At 30.9% G+C, this 23,444-nt stretch overlaps 1 long non-coding RNA gene across 2 annotated transcripts; it reads right to left on the bottom strand.

Annotated features, from left to right (window-relative positions):
- Window positions 1-7,287: 7,287 nt before the first annotated feature.
- Window positions 7,288-21,829, bottom strand: LOC126736197 (uncharacterized). 2 transcript variants are annotated; one of them, XR_007660620.1, is made up of 3 exons: window positions 20,703-21,829; window positions 16,491-17,037; window positions 7,288-7,468 (listed from the first exon to the last, which is right to left on the bottom strand). It is a non-coding gene; the product is annotated as an uncharacterized LOC126736197 (long non-coding RNA). The 2 variants fall into 2 exon arrangements; XR_007660621.1 differs by lacking the exon at window positions 7,288-7,468 and adding an exon at window positions 12,091-12,218 and having other exon boundaries at window positions 16,714-17,037.
- Window positions 21,830-23,444: the final 1,615 nt, after the last annotated feature.

Genomic DNA, 23,444 nt, shown 5'->3' with positions numbered 1-23,444 from the left:
GACCTGGAAGTCAAATGTCAAATATCTGTGAAAAATTAATAATTGCATCCTAAATAAACCCCAAATACCAAATTTCAATCAAATCGGACAAATAGGAAGAAAGTTAAGGTAGTCACGTGACCTTAAAACATAGTCATGTCAAATATCTGTAAAAATTTATTAATCTTATCCGAAATAGGTACTAGGTACCAAATTTCAACCAAATCGCACCAATACCAAAAAAGTTATGATACTCGACTAACCTTAAAAATCAATAATTTCAAAAAAATTTTATTTATATCCCAAAAGCAATGTTTAAGAATTATTAGCATATATTAATAATAAACTAAATAGTAAAAACTCACCTAATATCGAAATTTTTATTTTAAATTAAATAGATCATTACGACTGACCCGTGTATATATTCGAATAATTTTAATAAAATAATCGGGCAAATTTCATTTCGTCTCACCCCGGTATAAAGACACTGACATTTCAAAAAAACGGCATTTTTCGAAGACGTCAAAATGTTTGCCGAATTTTCCTGGCCGCAATACACAATTTCCCCTATTGATATGCACAGATTCGGAAAGCCCATTCATTTTCTGATTCGGTGCTTCCTTTCCCTGATCGTTTCCGGTTCATTTTCATTCATAATTTTACAAAAAACCCAACCAAGTCCCGGCCACCTGTCACGAGCAAAAAATTTGTATCCACCATGCGTCAAAGTATTGTTCCCACCAGCCATTTCATCAGAGTTTAGGTTGACACCTCCAATTACCTGCAAAAACGCAAAAAAATGGACTTTTTTCATAAAATCGCATTTTTCGGGTACTTGTACTATCGCTGGAACCCTGAAATTTTAGTATGTGTTGTAAAACAAAATTTCGGATCTTTTAGATGATGTCTGATCTTTTCACCATGTACAGGGACGTGGCAAATGAATTAAACGCGAAAATTCGAATTGCTCAGAACCTATTAATGTTGGAAGATTGTAATTTTACATAAATATTGGGGTTATTAAAGTATTTAATGCCTGAGAATATAAATGGTCCAGATGCTACTACGAAAAAGTTATTAAATAAAATGTGATTTTCGGGTCGGACCTTCATGGGTAAAGTTCATTATTGCTCGCCCTGTATGGTTCCCAAAAATTTCGGTTATATGGCATATAAAAGGTAAAAGATGAAGTTATTTTTTGAAAAAAAAAATTTTCCCAAAATAAGTATCGTTTGGCGGAAAATCCCAAAAAACTGAAAATGCCAGAACTCGTAAAATAAATTTTTTACAAAAAAAAGCTCCAAGTATGTTAAATCTCTTATAAAATGAAGTCTTTTCGCCGAAACACTTTTTTTATAAAAATTTTTTTTTAGCCTCTGGAGAAGTTTGAATTTTTTTTTTAGTCACTTTTGTTCGCTTATAACAACTCACCCTGTATACCGATCGGGCTCAAAAAGTATACAGACACGTAAGCCCCAAGAACCCATATATCCTGAAAATTTCAACTCGATTGAACGCTTTAAAATTGAGATCTCGTGAGCAACTCGATTTTTACCAATTTTTTTACGAATTTTTGAATTTGAGACAGTACCGCTCCGTTTGGTGGTACCGGAAAAAAAATTCGTTTACGGATCCATCATTCCCAATGTATTGAGAGACCCTATGCCAAATTTCATCGTTTCGCTAGCCATACAGCCAAAGATATGAATTTTTATTTCCAAAAAAACACGATTTTTCGGACCCGGGCCCGCGTGCATAATATAGTCGCAGACGCTCCTATATAACAAGTATAGTCGCTTCGCTCCTATACTTTTGGTCCGTGGGGACCAGTTTGGAACCTTTAGGTCTTGTCTGTGAAGGGCTATAAAGGAATTCTAAAAAAAAAACAAAAATTATCAGGTGTACCAACGTTTACATGTCAAGAAAAGAGATGACCAGTGGTTGGGGTATCATGCTTCAAAGAACCATAATTTGTTATATAGTCGCGTTGTGTGTCGATATACTGTCTTATATTTCAAATATCTGTCAAAATATATTAATTGTATTCTAAATTAAGCCTGAGTACCAAATTCCAACAGAATCGGACCAATAGCAAAAAAGTTACGGTAGTCACGTGACCTGGGCTGAAACTCAAATGTCAGTTATCTGTCATAATTTATTAGTTATATCCTAAATAAACCATAAATACCAAAATTAGAGAGAAGTTCCCATAAGGGTCTATTTATTGAAATAGAAGAAACGGGATTTTACGTCGATTTGTTTTAATTTTTCTTTTTATTTTGAAAAGTAATAGTAATAAAATATCAAAAGAATTGACAGGAGGAGAATGAGAAATAAAAGAAACCATCAACGAATTGAATCGAAGCTATAGAAGTCGAGATATTAGTAAAAATGTGGGAAAAACAAAAGGAAACTGGTTTTTTCACACGGTATATTTTTTTTTTCTTAAAATGATGACCGACAAATTATAATGTAAGTCCTAAGTTGGCAATTTCCAGTAAAAAAAACCCAAGAAAAAAAAAATTTTTTTTGCTCCAAAATCGAAAGGGGTATAGCCATGAAAAATTGCGAAAAAATGGTTTTTATTTTTTTCTAAATAAACTATAACTCTGACAACTTTTTCTCTTAAACAAAAGTTCTAGGGAATGTTACGAGGTATTTGAATGTTAAAACTAATTGATTATAGCTATCACAGATTCGGAGAAAATTGTAAAAAACTATTAATCATAAATATCGAATTATCAAGAGCCCTATGAAAAAATTTCAATTTTTTATTTTTCTATCTTGTACTACTCCAGGATACCTTTTAAAAAGGTTATTATCGATTTGACTCTAAAATGAACAGAAAACCTATTTATTTGCATTTATCGATTTTCGAACAAAATCCGGCCAAAAATTAAATTTTTTTCAAAACATGCTCCAAATTCAAAATTTCTTTTTTCTGGCTAAAGACCACTCAAAAAGTAATAAAAAAGCTTTATGACAAAATTTTTCAAAATCTATAATAATGCCACAATATTACGAGAGAACATAAGTTCCCTTTAAAGCCTATGTATTCGAACCGATGATTTCTTAATTTTTTTTTTAACGGCAAATTTAAGAAATAATTTAACAAAATAAGATAAAAGGAATAGGGTAATACAAAATATTATCTACAAATATATACATATCATCTAATAGCCAATTTCAATCAAATAGGAAATTTTGATAGTCACGTGACCCTAGAACTCAATATTTTAAAATTTTGTAAAAAATCAACAATTGCATCTTAAATAAACCCCAAATTCCAAATTTGAACCCAATCGGATCAATAGCAAAAAAGTTATGGAAGTCACGTGACTTTAAAATTCAATATGTCAAATTTCTGTCAAAATGTATTACTGGCATCCTAAATAAAGCCCAAATACTAAATTTCAACCCAATCGGATCAATAGCAAAAGAATTATGAAAGTCACGTGACTTTAAAATATAATTTGTCTATTATCTGTTAAAATTTATTAATTGTGTCCTAAATAAAGCATAAATACCAAATTTGAACCCAATCGGACTCATAGCAAAAAAGTTACAATAGTCACGTGACCCGGAAGTCAAATGTCAAATATCTGTCAAAAATTAATAATTGCATCCTAAATAAAGCCCAAATACCAAATTTGAAATCAATCAGACCAATAGCAAAAAAGTTACAATAGTCACGTGACCTGGAAGTCAAATGTCAAATATCTGTGAAAAATTCATAATTGCATCCTAAATAAACCCCAAATACCAAATTTCAATCAAATCGGACAAATAGGAAGAAAGTTAAGGTAGTCACGTGACCTTAAAACATAGTCATGTCAAATATCTGTAAAAATTTATTAATCTTATCCGAAATAGGTACTAGGTACCAAATTTCAACCAAATCGCACCAATACCAAAAAAGTTATGATACTCGACTAACCTTAAAAATCAATAATTTCAAAAAATTTTTATTTATATCCCAAAAGCAATGTTTAAGAATTGTTAACATTTATTAATAATAAACTAAATAGTAAAAACTCACCAAATATCTAAATTTTTATTTTAAATTAAATAGATCATTACGACTGACCCGTGTATATATTCGAATAATTTTAATAAAATAATCGGGCAAATTTCATTTCGTCTCACCCCGGTATAAAGACACTGACATTTCAAAAAAAACGGCATTTTTCGAAGACGTCAAAATGTTTGCCGAATTTTCCTGGCCGCAATACACAATTTCCCCAATTGATATGCACAGATTCGGAAAGCCCATTCATTTTCTGATTCGGTGCTTCCTTTCCCTGATCGTTTCCGGTTCATTTTCATTCATAATTTTACAAAAAACCCAACCAAGTCCCGGCCACCTGTCACGAGCAAAAAATTTGTATCCACCATGCGTCAAAGTATTGTTCCCACCAGCCATTTCATCAGAGTTTAGGTTGACACCTCCAATTACCTGCAAAAACGCAAAAAAATGGACTTTTTTCATAAAATCGCATTTTTCGGGTACTTGTACTATCGCTGGAACCCTGAAATTTTAGTATGTGTTGTAAAACAAAATTTCGGATCCTTTAGATGTTGTTTCATCTTTTCACCATGTACAGGGACGCGGCAAATGAATTAAACGCGAAAATTCGAATTGCTCAGAACCTATTAAAGTTGGAAGATTGTAGTTTTACACAAATAATGGGGTTATTAAAGTATTTAATCCCTGAGAATATAAATGGTCCAGGTGCCACCACTAAAAAGTTATTAAATAAAATGTGATTTTCGGGTCGGACCTTCATGGGTAAAGTTCATTATTGCTCGCCCTGTATGGTTTCCAAAAATTTCGGTTATATGGCATATGAAAGGTAAAAGATGAAGTTATTTTTTGAAAAAAAAAAAATTCCCAAAATAAGTATCGTTTGACAGAAAATTCCAAAAAACTGAAAATGCCAGAACTCGTAAAATAATTTTTTTACAAAAAAAAGCTCCAAGTATGTTAAATCTCTTATAAAACGAAGTCTTTTCGCCGAAACACTTTTTTTATAAAAAATTTTTTTTAGCCTCTGGAGAAGTTTGAATTTTTTTTTTAGTCACTTTTGTTCGCTTATAACAACTCACCCTGTATACCGATCTGGCCCAAAAAGTATACAGTTCTTAAGGCCCCACCGACCCTTATGTCCTAAAAATTTTAAGTCTTTTAAAGGCTTTTTATTTGAGTTCTCGCGTCTGAAAGGAATTTGACCCATTTTTTTACGAATTTTTGACTTTGAGACAGTACCGCTCCGTTTGGTGGTACCGGAAAAAAAAAATCGTTTACGGATCCATCATTCTCAATGTATTAAGAGGCCCTATGCCAAATTTCATCGTTTCGCTAACCATACAGCCAAAGATATGAATTTTTATTTCCAAAAAAACACGATTTTTCGGGCCCGGGCTCGCGTGCATAATATAGTCGCAGACGCTCCTATATAACAAGTATAGTCGCTTCGCTCCTATACTTTTGGTCCGTGGGGACCAGTTTGGAACCTCTAAGTCCTGTCAGTGATGGGCCTTAGAGGATTTCTTAAAACAAAACAAAAATTATCAGGTGTACCAACGTTTATATGCCAAGGAAAGAGATGACCAGTGGTTGGGGTATCATGCTTCAAAGAACCATAATTTGTTATATAGTCGCGTTGTGTGTCGATATACTGTCTTATATTTCAAATATCTGTCAAAATATATTAATTGTATTCTAAATTAAGGCTGAGTACCAAATTCCAACAGAATCGGACCAATAGCAAAAAAGTTATAGTCACGTGACCTTAGCTGAAACTCAAATGTCAGTTATCTGTCATAATTTATTAGTTGTATCCTAAATAAACCATAAATACCAAAATTAGAGAGAAGTTCCCATAAGGGTCTATTTATTGAAATAGAACAAACGGGATTTTACGTCGATTTGTTTTAATTTTTCTTTTTATTTTGAAAAGTAATAGTAATAAAATATCAAAAGAATTGACAGGAGGAGAATGAGAAATAAAAGAAACCATCAACGAATTGAATCGAAGCTTTAGAAGTCGAGATATTAGTAAAAATGTGGGAAAAACAAAAGGAAACTGGTTTTTTCACACGGTATAATTTATTTTTCTTAAAATGATGACCGACAAATTATAATGTAAGTCCTAAGTTGGCAATTTCCAGAAAAAAAAACCCAAGAAAAAAAAAATTTTTTTTGCTCCAAAATCGAAAGGGGTATAGCCATGAAAAATTGCGAAAAAATGGTTTTTATTTTTTTCTAAATAAACTATAACTCTGACAACTTTTTCTCTTAAACAAAAGTTCTAGGGAATGTTACGAGGTATTTGAATGTTAAAACTAATTGATTATAGCTATCACAGATTCGGAGAAAATTGTAAAAAACTATTAATCATAAATATCGAATTATCAAGAGCCCTATGGAAAAATTTCAACTTTTTATTTTTCTATCTTGTACTACTTCAGGATACCTTTCAAAAAGGTTATTATCGATTTGACTCTAAAATGAACAGAAAACCTATTTATTTGCATTTATCGATTTTCGAACAAAATCGGGCCCAAAATGAAAATTTTTTCAAAACATGCTCCAAATTCAAAATTTCTTTTTTCTGGCTAAAGACCACTCAAAAAGTAATAAAAAAGCTTTATGACAAAATTTTTCAAAATCTATAATAATGCCACAATATTACGAGGGAACATAAGTTCCCTTTAAAGCCTATGTATTCGAACCGATGATTTCTTAATTTTTTTTTTAAAGGCAAATTTAAGAAATAATTTAACAAAATAAGATAAAAGAAATAGGGTAATACAAAATATTATCTACAAATATATACATATCATCTAATAGCCAATTTCAATCAAATAGGAAATTTTGATAGTCACGTGACCCTAGAACTCAATATTTTAAAATTTTGTAAAAAATCAACAATTGCATCTTAAATAAACCCCAAATTCCAAATTTGAACCCAATCGGATCAATAGCAAAAAAGTTATGGAAGTCACGTGACTTTAAAATTTAATATGTCAAATTTCTGTCAAAATGTATTACTGGCATCCTAAATAAAGCCCAAATACTAAATTTCAACCCAATCGGATCAATAGCAAAACAATTATGAAAGTCACGTGACTTTAAAATATAATTTGTCAATTATCTGTTAAAATTTATTAATTGTGTCCTAAATAAAGCATAAATATTAAATTTGAACCCAATCGGACTCATAGCAAAAAAGTTACAATAGTCACGTGACCCGAAAGTCAAATGTCAAATATCTGTCAAAAATTAATAATTGCGTCCTAAATAAAGCCCAAATACCAAATTTGAACCCAATCAGACCAATAGCAAAAAAGTTACAATAGTCACGTGACCTGGAAGTCAAATGTCAAATATCTGTGAAAAATTCATAATTGCATCCTAAATAAACCCCAAATACCAAATTTCAATCAAATCGGACAAATAGGAAGAAAGTTAAGGTAGTCACGTGACCTTAAAACATAGTCATGTCAAATATCTGTAAAAATTTATTAATCTTATCCGAAATAGGTACTAGGTACCAAATTTCAACCAAATCGCACCAATACCAAAAAAGTTATGATACTCGACTAACCTTAAAAATCAATAATTTCAAAAAACTTTTATTTATATCCCAAAAGCAATGTTTAAGAATTATTAACATATATTAATAATAAACTAAATAGTAAAAACTCACCTAATATCTAAATTCTTATTTTAAATTAAGTAGATCATTACGACTGACCCGTGTATATATTCGAATAATTTTAACAAAATAATCGGGCAAATTTCATTTCGTCTCACCCCGGTATAAAGACACTGACATTTCAAAAAAACGGCATTTTTCGAAGACGTCAAAATGTTTGCCGAATTTTCCTGGCCGCAATACACAATTTCCCCAATTGATATGCACAGATTCGGAAAGCCCATTCATTTTCTGATTCGGTGCTTCCTTTCCCTGATCGTTTCCGGTTCATTTTCATTCATAATTTTACAAAAAACCCAACCAAGTCCCGGCCACCTGTCACGAGCAAAAAATTTGTATCCACCATGCGTCAAAGTATTGTTCCCACCAGCCATTTCATCAGAGTTTAGGTTGACACCTCCAATTACCTGCAAAAACGCAAAAAAATGGACTTTTTTCATAAAATCGCATTTTTCGGGTACTTGTACTATCGCTGGAACCCTGAAATTTTAGTATGTGTTGTAAAACAAAATTTCGGATCTTTTAGATGATGTCTGATCTTTTCACCATGTACAGGGACGTGGCAAATGAATTAAACGCGAAAATTCGAATTGCTCAGAACCCATTAATGTTGGAAGATTGTAATTTTACACAAATAATCGAGTTATTAAAGTATTTAATCCCTGAGAATATAAATGGTCCAGGTGCCACTACGAAAAAGTTATTAAATAAAATGTGATTTTCGGGTCGGACCTTCATGGGTAAAGTTCATTATTGCTCGCCCTGTATGGTTCCCAAAAATTTCGGTTATATGGCATATAAAAGGTAAAAGATGAAGTTATTTTTTGAAAAAAAAAATTTTCCCAAAATAAGTATCGTTTGGCAGAAAATTCCAAAAAACTGAAAATGCCAGAACTCGTAAAATAAATTTTTTACAAAAAAAAGCTCCAAGTATGTTAAATCTCTTATAAAATGAAGACTTTTCGCCGAAACACTTTTTTTATAAAAATTTTTTTTTAGCCTCTGGAGAAGTTTGAATTTTTTTTTTAGTCACTTTTGTTCGCTTATAACAACTCACCCTGTATACCGATCGGGCCCAAAAAGTATACAGACATGAATTACTATAAAGTCTTTTATGCCTAAAAATTTCAATTTTTTTGACAGCGTTAAAATTGAGATCTCGTGCAAAAATGAATTTTGACCGGTTTTTTTACGAATTTTTGACTTTGAGACAGTACCACTCCGTTTGGTGGTACCGGAAAAAAAATTCGTTTACGGATCCATCATTCCCAATGTATTGAGAGACCCTATGCCAAATTTCATCGTTTCGCTAGCCATACAGCCAAAGATATGAATTTTTATTTCCAAAAAAACACGATTTTTCGGACCCGAGGTCGCGTGCATAATATAGTCGCAGACGCTCCTATATAACAAGTATAGTCGCTTCGCTCCTATACTTTTGGTCCGTGGGGACCAGTTTGGAACCTTTAGGTCTTGTTTGTGAAAAGCCATAAGGGAATTAAAAAAAAAAAATCAAAAATTATCAGGTGTACTTAGGTGAGTCGGGGAGGCTAACGTTTACCTGCCAAGGTAAGAGAGGACCAGTTGTTGGGGTATCATGCTTCAAAGAACCATAATTTGTTATATAGTCGCGTTGTGTGTCAATATACTGTCTTATATTTCAAATATCTCTCAAAGTATATTAATTGTATCCTAAATATAGCCTGAATACCAAATTCGAACAGAATCGGACCAATAGCAAAAAAGTTACGGTAGTCACGTGACCTAGGCTGAACCTTAAATGTCAGTTATCTGTCATAATTTATTAGTTGTATCCTAAATAAACCATAAATACCAAATTCAGAGAGAAGTTCCCATAAAGGTCTATTTCTTGAAATAGAACAAACAGGGATTTTACGTCGATTTGTTTTAATTTTTCTTTTTATTTTGAAAAGTAATAGTAATAAAATATCAAAAGAATTGACAGGAGGAGAATAAGAAATAAAAGAAACCATCAACAAATTGAATCGAAGCTATAGAAGCCGAGATATTAGAAAAAATGTGGGAAAAACAAAAGAAAACTGGTTTTTTCCCACGGTATCATTTTTTTTTCTTAAAATAATTATTGACAAATTATAATGTAAGCCCTAAGTTGGCAATTTCAAGTAAAAAAAACCCAAGAAAAAAAAAATTTTTTTTTGGTCGAAAATCGAAAGGGGTATAGCCATGAAAAATTGCGAAAAAATGGTTTTTATTTTTTTAAAAATAAAATATAACTCTGACAACTTTTTGTCTTAAACAAAAGTTTTCGGGAATATTACGAGGTATCCGTGCGTTAAAACGAATCGGTTCTAGCTATTATACAATCGGAGAAAATTGGAAAAAACTATTAAACATAAATATCGAATTATCAAGAGCCCTATGGAAAAATTTCAATTTTTTATTTTTCTAACCTGTACTACTTCAGAGTATCTTTAAAAAAGATTATTACCAATTTGACTCTAAAATGAACGGAAACCTATTTCTTTGCATTTTTCGATTTTCGAACAAAATCCGGGGTCAAAATGACCATTTTTCCAAAATATGCTCCAAATTCAAAATTTCTTTTTTCTGGTTAAAGACCATTCAAAAACTAATAAAAAAGCTTTATGACAAAATTTTCCACGATTTATACGAGTGCCATAATATAAAGGGAAAAATTAGGTTCCATAAGAGCCTATGTACAGGGATAAGACAACCGGGCTTTTACGTCGATTTTTTAAATTTTTCAGTTTTATTTCGAAAGGCAATTGTAATAAAATATAAAAAGAATTAACTGGAGGAGAATAAGGAATAATAGAAACTATCAACGAATTGAATCGAAGCTATACAAGTCGAGATATTAGTAAAAATGTGAAAAAAAATAAAAGAAAACTCGTTTTTTCCCACGGTACCATTTTTTTTCTTAAAATTATAATCGACAAATTATAATGTAAGCCCTAAGTTGGCAATTTCCAGTAAAAAAAACCCAAGAAAAAAAAAATTTTTTTTTTGCTCCAAAATCGAAAGGGGTATAGCCATGAAAAATTGTGAAAAAATGGTTTTTATTTTTTTCTAAATAAACTATAACTCTGACAACTTTTTGTCTTAAACAAAAGTTCTAGGGAATGTTACGAGGTATTCGAATGTTAAAACTAATTGATTATAGCTATCACAGATTCGGAGAAAATTGTAAATAACTATAAATCATAAATATCGAATTATCAAGAGCCCTATGGAAAAATTTCAATTTTTTATTTTTCTATCTTGTACTACTTCAGGATACCTTTCAAAAAGGTTATTATCGATTTGACTCTAAAATGAACAGAAAACCTATTTATTTGCATTTATCGATTTTCGAACAAAATCGGGCCCAAAATGAAAATTTTTTCAAAACATGCTCCAAATTCAAAATTTCTTTTTTCTGGCGAAAGACCACTCAAAAAGTAATAAAAAAGCTTTATGACAACATTTTTAAAAATCTATAATAATGCCACAATATTACGAGAGAACATAAGTTCCCTTTAAAGCCTATGTATTCGAACCGATGATTTCTTAATTTTTTTTTTAAAGGCAAATTTAAGAAATAATTTAACAAAATAAGATAAAAGGAATAGAATCATACAAAATATTATCTACAAATATATACATATCATTTAATAGCCAATTTCAATCAAATAGGAAATTTTGATAGTCACGTGACCCTAGAACTCAATATTTTAAAATTTTGTAAAAAATCAACAATTGCATCCTAAATAAACCCCAATTCCAAATTTGAACCCAATCGGATCAATAGCAAAAAAGTTATGGAAGTCACGTGACTTTAAAATTCAATCTGTCAAATTTCTGTCAAAATGTATTACTGGCATCCTAAATAAAGCTCAAATACTAAATTTCAACCCAATCGGATCAATAGCAAAAGAATTATGAAAGTCACGTGACTTTAAAATATAATTTGTCAATTATCTGTTAAAATTTATTAATTGTATCCTAAATAAAGCATAAATACCAAATTTGAACCCAATCGGACTCATAGCAAAAAAGTTACAATAGTCACGTGACCCGGAAGTCAAATGTCAAATATCTGTCAAAAATTAATAATTGCATTTTAAATAAAGCCCAAATACCAAATTTGAACCCAATCAGACCAATAGCAAAAAAGTTACAATAGTCACGTGACCTGGAAGTCAAATGTCAAATATCTGTGAAAAATTAATAATTGCATCCTAAATAAACCCCAAATACCAAATTTCAATCAAATCGGACAAATAGGAAGAAAGTTTTGATAATCACGTGACCTTAAAACATAGTCATGTCAAATATCTGTAAAAATTTATTAATCTTATCCGAAATAGGTACTAGGTACCAAATTTCAACCAAATCGCACCAATACCAAAAAAGTTATGATACTCGACTAACCTTAAAAATCAATAATTTCAAAAAATTTTTATTTATATCCCAAAAGCAATGTTTAAGAATTGTTAACATTTATTAATAATAAACTAAATAGTAAAAACTCACCTAATATCGAAATTTTTATTTTAATTAAGTAGATCATTACGACTGACCCGTGTATATATTCGAATAATTTTAATAAAATAATCGGGCAAATTTCATTTCGTCTCACCCCGGTATAAAGACACTGACATTTCAAAAAAACGGCATTTTTCGAAGACGTCAAAATGTTTGCCGAATTTTCCTGGCCGCAATACACAATTTCCCCTATTGATATGCCACAGATTCGGAAAGCCCATTCATTTTCTGATTCGGTGCTTCCTTTCCCTGATCGTTTCCGGTTCATTTTCATTCATAATTTTTACAAAAAACCCAACCAAGTCCCGGCCACCTGTCACGAGCAAAAAATTTGTATCCACCATGCGTCAAAGTATTGTTCCCACCAGCCATTTCATCAGAGTTAGGTTGACACCTCCAATTACCTGCAAAAACGCAAAAAAATGGACTTTTTTCATAAAATCGCTTTTTTCGGGTACTTGTACTATCGCTGGAACCCTGAAATTTTAGTATGTGTTGTAAAACAAAATTTCGGATCCTTTAGATGTTGTTTGATCTTTTCACCATGTACAGGGACGTGGCAAATTAATTAAACGCGAAAATTCGAATTGCTCAGAACCTATTAATGTTGGAAGATTGTAATTTTACATAAATAATGGGGTTATTAAAGTATTTAATGCCTGAGAATATAAATGGTCCAGGTGCCACTACGAAAAAGTTATTAAATAAAATGTGATTTTCGGGTCGGACCTTCATGGGTAAAGTTCATTATTGCTCGCCCTGTATGGCTTACGAAAATTTCGGTTATATGGCATATGAAAGGTAAAGGATGAAGTTATTTTTTGAAAAAAAAAATTTTCCCAAAATAAGTATTGTTTGGCAGAAAATTCCAAAAAACTGAAAATGCCAGAACTCGTAAAATAAATTTTTTACAAAAAAAAGCTCCAAGTATGTTAAATCTCTTATAAAACGAAGTCTTTTCGCCGAAACACTTTTTTTTATAAAAATTTTTTTTTAGCCTCTGGAGAAGTTTCAATTTTTTTTTTTAGTCACTTTTGTTCGCTTATAACAACTCACCCTGTATACCGATCTGGCCCAAAAAGTATACAGTTCTTAAGCCCCCACCGACCCTTATGTCCTAAAAATTTAAAGTCTTTTAAAGGCTTTTTATTTGAGTTCTCGCGTCTGAAAGGAATTTGACCCGTTTTTTTACGAATTTTTGACTTTGAGACAGTACCGCTCCGTTTGGTGGTACCGGAAAAAAAATTCGTTTACGGATCCATCATTCCCAATGTATTGAGAGACCCTATGCAAATTTCATCGTTTCGCTAACCATACAGCCAAAGATATGAATTTTTATTTCCAAAAAAACACGATTTTTCGGGCCCGGGCTCGCGTGCATAATATAGTCGCAGACGCTCCTATATAACAAGTATAGTCGCTTCGCTCCTATACTTTTGGTCCGTGGGGACCAGTTTGGAACCTTTAGGTCTTGTCTGTGAAAAGCCATAAGGGAATTTAAAAAAACAATCAAAAATTATCAGGTGTACTTAGGTGAGTCAGGGAGGCTAACGTCTACCTGCCAAGGAAAGAGAGGACCAGTTGTTGGGGTATCATGCTTCAAAGAACCATAATTTGTTATATAGTCGCGTTGTGTGTCAATATACTGTCTTATATTTCAAATATCTGTGAAAGTATATTAATTGTATTCTAAATAAAGCCTGAATACCAAATTCGAACAGAATCGGACCAATAGCAAAAAAGTTACGGTAGTCACCTGACCTAGGCTGAAACTTAAATGTCATAATTTATTAGTTGTATCCTAAATAAACCATAAATACCAAATTCAGAGAGAAGTTCCCATAAGGGTCTATTTATTTAAATAGAACAAACAGGGATTTTACGTCGATTTGTTTCAATTTTTCTTTTTATTTTGAAATGTAATAGTCATAAAATATCAAAAGAATTGACAGGAGGAGAATAAGAAATAAAAGAAACCATCAACGAATTGAATCGAAGCTATAGAAGCCGAGATATAAGTAAAAATGTGGGAAAAACAAAAGAAAACTGGTTTTTTCCCACGGTATAATTTTTTTTCTTAAAATAATTTATGACAAATTTTAGTTTTAGCCCTAAACTTGTAATTTTCACAAAAAAAAATCCTAGAAAAAAACATTTTTTTTTTTGGTCGAAAATCGAAAGGGGTATACCCACGAAAAATTAAGAAAAAATGGTTTTTATTTTTTTATAAATAAAATATAACTCTGACAACTTTTTGTCTTAAACAAAAGTTTTCGGAAATATTACGAGGTATCCGTGCGTTAAAACGAATCGGTTCTAGCTATTATACAATCGGAGAAAATTGGAAAAAACTATTAAACATAAATATCGAATTATCAAGAGCCCTATGGAAAAATTTCAATTTTTTATTTTTCTATCCTGTACTACTTCAGAGTATCTTTAAAAAAGATTATTACCAATTTGACTCTAAAATGAACGGAAAACCTATTTCTTTGCATTTTTCGATTTTCGAACAAAATCCGGGGTCAAAATGACAATTTTTTCAAAATATGCTCCGAATTCAAAATTTCTTTTTTCTAGTTAAAAACCATTCAAAAACTAGTAAAAAAGCTTAATGCCAAAATTTTCCATGATTTATACGAGTGCCACAATATAAAGAGAAATATTAGGTCCCATAAGAGTCTATGTATTTACGTCGATTTTTAAAATTTTTCAGTTTTATTCCGAACGGCAATTGTAATAAAATATAAAAAGAATTAACAGGAGGAGAATAAAGAATAAAAGAAACCATCAACGAATTGAATCGAAGCTATAGAAGTCGAGATATTAGTAAAAATGTAAAAAAAAATAAAAGAAAACTCGTTTTTTCCCACGGTAGAATTTTTTTTTTTTAAATGATAAATGACAACTTATAATGTAAGCCCTAAGTTGGCAATTTCCAGTAAAAAAAACCCAAGAAAAAAATTTTTTTTTTTTGCTCCAAAATCGACAGGGGTATAGCCATGAAAAATTGCGAAAAAATGGTTTTTATTTTTTTCTAAATAAACTATAACTCTGACAACTTTTTCTCTTAAATAAAAGTTCTCGGGAATATTACGAGGAATTCGACTGTTAAAACGAATTGATTATAGCTATCACAGAATCGGAGAAAATTGTAAAAAACTAATAATCATAAATATCGAATTATCAAGAGCCCTATGGAAAAATTTTAACTTTTTATTTTTCTATCTTGTACTACTTCAGGATACCTTTCAAAAAGGTTATTATCGATTTGACTCTAAAATGAACAGAAAACCTATTTATTTGCATTTATCGATTTTCAAACAAAATCCGGCCCAAAATGAAAATTTTTCAGAACATGCTCCAAATTCAAAATTTCTTTTTTCCGGCTAAAGACCATTCAAAAAGTAATGAAAAAGCTTAATGACAAAATTTTTCAAAATCTATAATAATGCTACAATATTATGAAAGAAGATAAATTCCCTTTAAAGCCTATGTATTCGAAGCGATGATTTTTTAATTTTTTTTTTAAAGGCAAATTTAAGAAATAATTTAATTAATTAAGATAAAAGGAATAGGGTAATACAAAATACTATCTATAAATATATACATATCATCTAATAGCAAATTTCAATCGAATAGGAAATGTTGATAGTCACGTGACCCTAGAACTTAATATTTTAAAATTTTGTAAAAAATCAACAATTGCATCCTAAATAAACCCCAAATTCCAAATTTGAACCCAATCAAATCAATAGCAAAAAGTTATGGAAGTCACGTGACTTAAAAAATTCAACATGTCAAATTTCTGTCAAAATTTATTACTTGCATCCTATATAAAGCCCAAATACAAAATTTCAACCCAATCGGAACAATAGCAAAAGAATTATGAAAGTCACGTGACTTTAAAATATAATTTGTCAATTATCTGTTAAAATTTATTAATTGTATCTTAAATAAAGCCCAAATACCAAATTTGAACCCAATCGAACCCATAGCAAAAAAGTTACAATAGTCACGTGACCCGGAAGTCAAATGTCAAATATTAGTCAAAAATTAATAATTGCATTCTAAATAAAGCCCAAATACCAAATTTGAACCCAATCAGACCAATAGCAAAAAAGTTACAATAGTCACGTGACCCGGAAGTCAAATGTCAAATATTAGTCCAAAATTAATAATTGCATCCTAAATAAACCCCAAATACCAAATTTCAGTCAAATCGAACAAATAGGAAAAAAGTTAAGGTAGTCACGTGACCTTAAAACATAGTCATGTCAAATATCTGTAAAAATTTCTTAATCTTATCCGAAATAGGTACTAGGTACCAAATTTCAACCAAATCGCACCAATACCAAAAAAGTTATGATACTCGACTAACCTTAAAAATCAATAATTTCAAAAAATTTTTATTTATATCCCAAAAGCAATGTTTAAGAATTGTTAACATATATTAATAATAAACTAAATAGTAAAAACTCACCTAATATCTAAATTCTTATTTTAAATTAAGTAGATCATTACGACTGACCCGTGTATATATTCGAATAATTTTAATAAAATAATCGGGCAAATTTCATTTCGTCTCACCCCGGTATAAAGACACTGACATTTCAAAAAAACGGCATTTTTCGAAGACGTCAAAATGTTTGCCGAATTTTCCTGGCCGCAATACACAATTTCCCCAATTGATATGCACAGATTCGGAAAGCCCATTCATTTTCTGATTCGGTGCTTCCTTTCCCTGATCGTTTCCGGTTCATTTTCATTCATAATTTTACAAAAAACCCGACCAAGTCCCGGCCACCTGTCACGAGCAAAAAATTTGTATCCACCATGCGTCAAAGTATTGTTCCCACTAGCCATTTCATCAGAGTTTAGGTTGACACCTCCAATTACCTGCAAAAACGCAAAAAAATGGACTTTTTTCATAAAATCGCATTTTTCGGGTACTTGTACTATCGCTGGAATCCTGAAATTTTAGTATGTGTTGTAAAACAAAATTTCGGATCCTTTAGATGTTGTTTGATCCTTTCACCATGTACAGGGACGCGGCAAATGAATTAAACGCAAAAATTCGAATTGCTCAGAACCTATTAAAGTTGGAAGATTGTAATTTTACACAAATACTGGGGTTATTAAAGTATTTAATGCCTGAGAATATAAATGGTCCAGATGCCACTACGAAAAAGTTATTAAATAAAATGTGATTTTCGGGTCGGACCTTCATGGGTAAAGTTCATTATTGCTCGCCCTGTATGGTTCCCAAAAATTTCGATTATATGGCATATGAAAGGTAAAGGATGAAGTTATTTTTTGAAAAAAAAATTTTTCCCAAAATAAGTATCGTTTGGCGGAAAATCCCAAAAAACTGAAAATGCCAGAACTCGTAAAATAAATTTTTTACAAAAAAAAGCTCCAAGTATGTTAAATCTCTTATAAAACGAAGTCTTTTCGCCGAAACACTTTTTTTATAAAAATTTTTTTTTAGCCTCTGGAGAAGTTTGAATTTTTTTTTTAGTCACTTTTGTTCGCTTATAACAACTCACCCTGTACACCGATCGGGCCCAAAAAGTATACAGTTCTTAAGCCCCCACCGACCCTTATGTCCTAAAAATTTAAAGTTTTTTAAAGGCTTTTTATTTGAGTTCTCGCGTCTGAAAGGAATTTGACCCGTTTTTTTACGAATTTTGACTTTGAGACAGTACCGCTCCGTTTGGTGGTACCGGAAAAAAAATCGTTTACGGATCCATCATTCTCAATGTATTGAGAGACCCTATGCCAAATTTCATCGTTTCGCTAACCATACAGCCAAAGATATGAATTTTTATTTCCAAAAAAACACGATTTTTCGGGCCCGACCTCGCGTGCATAATATAGTCTGCGACTATATAACAAGTATAGTCGCTTCGCTCCTATACTTTTGGTCCGTGGGGACCAGTTTGGAACCTTTAGGTCTTGTCTGTGAAGGGCTATAAAGGAATTCTTAAAAAAAAAACAAAAATTATCAGCTGTACCAACGTTTATATGCCAGGAAAGAGAGGACCAGTTGTTGGGGTATCATGCTTCAAAGAACCATAATTTGTTATATAGTCGCGTTGTGTGTCAATATACTCTCTTATATTTCAAATATCTGTTAAAATATGTTAATTGTATCCTAAATAAAGCCTGAATACCAAATTACAACAAAATCGGACCAATAGCAAAAAAGTTACGGTAGTCACGTGACCTAGGCTGACACTCAAATGTCAGTTATCTGTTATAATTTATTAGTTGTATCCTAAATAAACCATAAATACCAAATTCAGAAAAAAACTCCCATAAGGATCTATTTATCGAAATAGAACAAACGGGATTTTACGTCGATTTGTTTTAATTTTTCATTTTATTTTGAAATGTAATAGTAATAAAATATCAAAAGAATTGAGAGGAGGAGAATGAGAATTAAAAGAACCCATCAATGAATTGAATCGAAGCTATAGAAGCCGAGATATTAGTAAAAATGTGGGAAATAACAAAAGAAAACTGGTTTTTTTCCCACGGTATAATTTTTTTTTCTTAAAATGATAACTGACAAATTATAATGTAAGCCCTAAGTTGGCAATTTCCAGTAAAAAACCCCAAAAAAAAAAATTTTTTTTGCTCCAAAATCGAAAGGGGTATAGCCATGAAAAATTGTGAAAAAATGGTTTTTATTTTTTTCTAAATAAACTATAACTCTGACAACTTTTTGTCCTAAACAAAAGTTCTAGGGAATATTACGAGGTATTTAAATGTTAAAACTAATTGATTATAGCTATCACAGATTCGGAGAAAATTGTAAAAAACTATTAATCATATATATCGAATTATCAAGAGCCCTATGGAAAAATTTCAACTTTTTATTTTTCTATCTTGTACTACTTCAGGATACCTTTCAAAAAGGTTATTATCGATTTGACTCTAAAATGAACAGAAAACCTATTTCTTTGCATTTTTCGATTTTCGAACAAATCCGGCCCAAAATGAAAATTTTTTCAAAACATGCTCCAAAATCAAAATTTATTTTTTCTGGCTAAAGACCATTCAAAAATTAATGAAAAAGCTTAATGACAAAATTTTCAAAATCTATAATAATGCTACAATATTATGAAAGAAGATAAGTTCCCTTTAAAGCCTATGTATTCGAACAGATGATTTTTTAATTTTTTTTTTGAATGGCAAATTTAAGAAATAATTTAACTAATTAAGATAAAAGGAATAGGGTAATACAAAATATTATCTACAAATATATACATATCATCTAATAGCAAATTTTAATCAAATAGGAAATTTTGATAGTCACGTGACCCTAGAACTTAATATTTTAAAATTTTGTAAGAAATCAATAGTTGCATCCTAAATAAACCCCAAATTCCAAATTTGAACCCAATCGGATTAATAGCAAAAAAGTTATGGAAGTCACGTGACTTTAAAATTCAATATGTCAAATTTCTGTCATAATTTATTACTTGCATCCTAAATAAAGCCCAAATACTAAATTTCAACCCAATCGGATCAATAGCAAAAGAAATATGAAAGTCACGTGACTTTAAAATATAATTTGTCAATTATCTATTTAAAATTTATTAATTGTATCCTAAATAAAGCATAAATACCAAATTTGAACCCAATCGGACTCATAGCAAAAAAGTTACAATAGTCACGTGACCCGGAAGTCAAATGTCAAATATCTGTCAAAAATTAATAATTGCATCCTAAATAAAGCCCAAATACCAAATTTGAACCCAATCAGACCAATAGCAAAAAAGTTACAATAGTCACGTGACCTGGAAGTCAAATGTCAAATATTAGTCCAAAATTAATAATTGCACCCTAAATAAACCCCAAATACCAAATTTCAGTCAAATCGGACAAATAGGAAAAAGTTAAGGTAGTCACGTGACCTTAAAACATAGTCATGTCAAATATCTGTAAAAATTTATTAATCTTATCCGAAATAGGTACTAGGTACCAAATTTCAACCAAATCGCACCAATACCAAAAAAGTTATGATACTCGACTAACCTTAAAAATCAATAATTTCAAAAAATTTTTATTTATAACCCAAAAGCAATGTTTAAGAATTGTTAACATTTATTAATAATAAACTAAATAGTAAAAACTCACCTAATATCGAAATTTTTATTTTAAATTAAGTAGATCATTACGACTGACCCGTGTATATATTCGAATAATTTTAATAAAATAATCGGGCAAATTTCATTTCGTCTCACCCCGGTATAAAGACACTGACATTTCAAAAAAACGGCATTTTTCGAAGACGTCAAAATGTTTGCCGAATTTTCCTGGCCGCAATACACAATTTCCCCAAATGATATGCACAGATTCGGAAAGCCCATTCATTTTCTGATTCGGTGCTTCCTTTCCCTGATCGTTTCCGGTTCATTTTCATTCATAATTTTACAAAAAACCCAACCAAGTCTCGGCCACCTGTCACGAGCAAAAAATTTGTATCCACCATGCGTCAAAGTATTGTTCCCACCAGCCATTTCATCAGAGTTTAGGTTGACACCTCCAATTACCTGCAAAAACGCAAAAAAATGGACTTTTTTCATAAAATCGCATTTTTCGGGTACTTGTACTATCGCTGGAACCTTGAAATTTTAGTATGTATTGTAAAACAAAATTTCGGATCCGTTAGATGTTGTTTGATCTTTTCACCATGTACAGGGACGTGACAAATGAATTAAACGCGAAAATTCAAATTGCTCAGAACCTATTAAAGTTGGAAGATTGTAATTTTACACAAATAATGGGGTTATTAAAGTATTTAATCCCTGAGAATATAAATGGTCCAGGTGCTACCACTGAAAAGTTATTAAATAAAAAGTGATTTTCAGGTCGGACCTTCATGGGTAAAGTTCATTATTGCTCGCCCTGTATGGTTCCCAAAAATTTCGGTTATATGGCATATAAAAGGTAAAAGATGAAGTTATTTTTTGAAAAAAAAAATTTTCCCAAAATAAGTATCGTTTGGCGGAAAATCCCAAAAAACTAAAAATGCCAGAACTCGTAAAATAAATTTTTTACAAAAAAAAGCTCCAAGTATGTTAAATCTCTTATAAAATGAAGTCTTTTCGCCGAAACACTTTTTTTATAAAAATTTTTTTTTAGCCTCTGGAGAAGTTTGAATTTTTTTTTTAGTCACTTTTGTTCGCTTATAACAACTCACCCTGTATACCGATCGGGCCCAAAAAGTATACAGTTCTTAAGCCCCCACCGACCCTCATGTCCTAAAAATTTAAAGTCTCTTAAAGGCTTTTTATTTGAGTTCTCGCGTCTGAAAGGAATTTGACCCATTTTTTTACGAATTTTTGACTTTGAGACAGTACCGCTCCGTTTGGTGGTACCGGAAAAAAAAATCGTTTACGGATCCATTATTCTCAATGTATTGAGAGACCCTATGCCAAATTTCATCGTTTCGCTAACCATACAGCCAAAGATATGAATTTTTATTTCCAAAAAAACACGATTTTTCGGGCCCGGGCTCGCGTGCATAATATAGTCGCAGACGCTCCTATATAACAAGTATAGTCGCTTCGCTCCTATACTTTTAGTCCGTGGGGACCAGTTTGGAACCTCTAAGTCCTGTCAGTGATGGGCCTTAGAGGATTTCTTAAAACAAAACAAAAATTATCAGGTGTACCAACGTTTATATGCCAAGGAAAGAGATGACCAGTGGTTGGGGTATCATGCTTCAAAGAACCATAATTTGTTATATAGTCGCGTTGTGTGTCGATATACTGTCTTATAATTCAAATATCTGTCAAAATATATTAATTGTATTCTAAATTAAGCCTGAGTACCAAATTCCAACAGAATCGGACCAATAGCAAAAAAGTTACGGTAGTCACGTGACCTGGGCTGAAACTCAAATGTCAGTTATCTGTCATAATTTATCAGTTGTATCCTAAATAAACCATAAATACCAAAATTAGAGAGAAGTTCCCATAAGGGTCTATTTATTGAAATAGAACAAACGGGATTTTACGTCGATTTGTTTTAATTTTTCTTTTTATTTTGAAAAGTAATAGTAATAAAATATCAAAAGAATTGACAGGAGGAGAATGAGAAATAAAAGAAACCATCAACGAATTGAATCGAAGCTTTAGAAGTCGAGATATTAGTAAAAATGTGGGAAAAACAAAAGGAAACTGGTTTTTTCACACGGTATAATTTATTTTTCTTAAAATGATGACCGACAAATTATAATGTAAGTCCTAAGTTGGCAATTTCCAGAAAAAAAAACCCAAGAAAAAAAAAATTTTTTTTGCTCCAAAATCGAAAGGGGTATAGCCATGAAAAATTGCGAAAAAATGGTTTTTATTTTTTTCTAAATAAACTATAACTCTGACAACTTTTTCTCTTAAACAAAAGTTCTAGGGAATGTTACGAGGTATTTGAATGTTAAAACTAATTGATTATAGCTATCACAGATTCGGAGAAAATTGTAAAAAACTATTAATCATAAATATCGAATTATCAAGAGCCCTATGGAAAAATTTCAACTTTTTATTTTTCTATCTTGTACTACTCCAGGATACCTTTCAAAAAGGTTATTATCGATTTGACTCTAAAATGAACATAAAACCTATTTATTTGCAATTATCGATTTTCGAACAAAATCCGGCCCAAAATGAAAATTTTTCAAAACATGCTCCAAATTCAAAATTTCTTTTTTCTGGCTAAAGACCATTCAAAAAGTAATGAAAAAGCTTTATGACAAAATTTTTCAAAATCTATAATAATACTACAATATTATGAAAGAAGATAAGTTTTAAGCCTATGTAGCCCTTTAAAGCCTATGTATTCGAACCGATGATTTTTTAATGTTTTTTAAAAAGGCAAATTTAAGAAATAATTTAACTAATTAAGATAAAAGGAATAGGGTAATACAAAATATAATCTATAAATATATAAATATCATCTAATAGTAAATTTCAATCGAATAGGAAATTTTGATAGTCACGTGACCCTAAAACTTAATATTTTAAAATTTTGTAAAAAATCAACAATTGCATCCTAAATAAACCCCAAATTCCAAATTTGAACCCAATCGGATCAATAGCAAAAAAGTTATGGAAGTCACGTGACTTTAAAATTTAATATGTCAAATTTCTGTCAAAATGTATTACTGGCATCCTAAATAAAGCCCAAATACTAAATTTCAAC

This window comes from Anthonomus grandis, chromosome 5 (assembly GCF_022605725.1).
Source record: "Anthonomus grandis grandis chromosome 5, icAntGran1.3, whole genome shotgun sequence".
NCBI classification, from domain to species: domain Eukaryota; kingdom Metazoa; phylum Arthropoda; class Insecta; order Coleoptera; family Curculionidae; genus Anthonomus; species Anthonomus grandis.
Note: the sequence above shows the minus strand (reverse complement) of the source record. Positions and strands in the feature narration are given on the sequence as shown.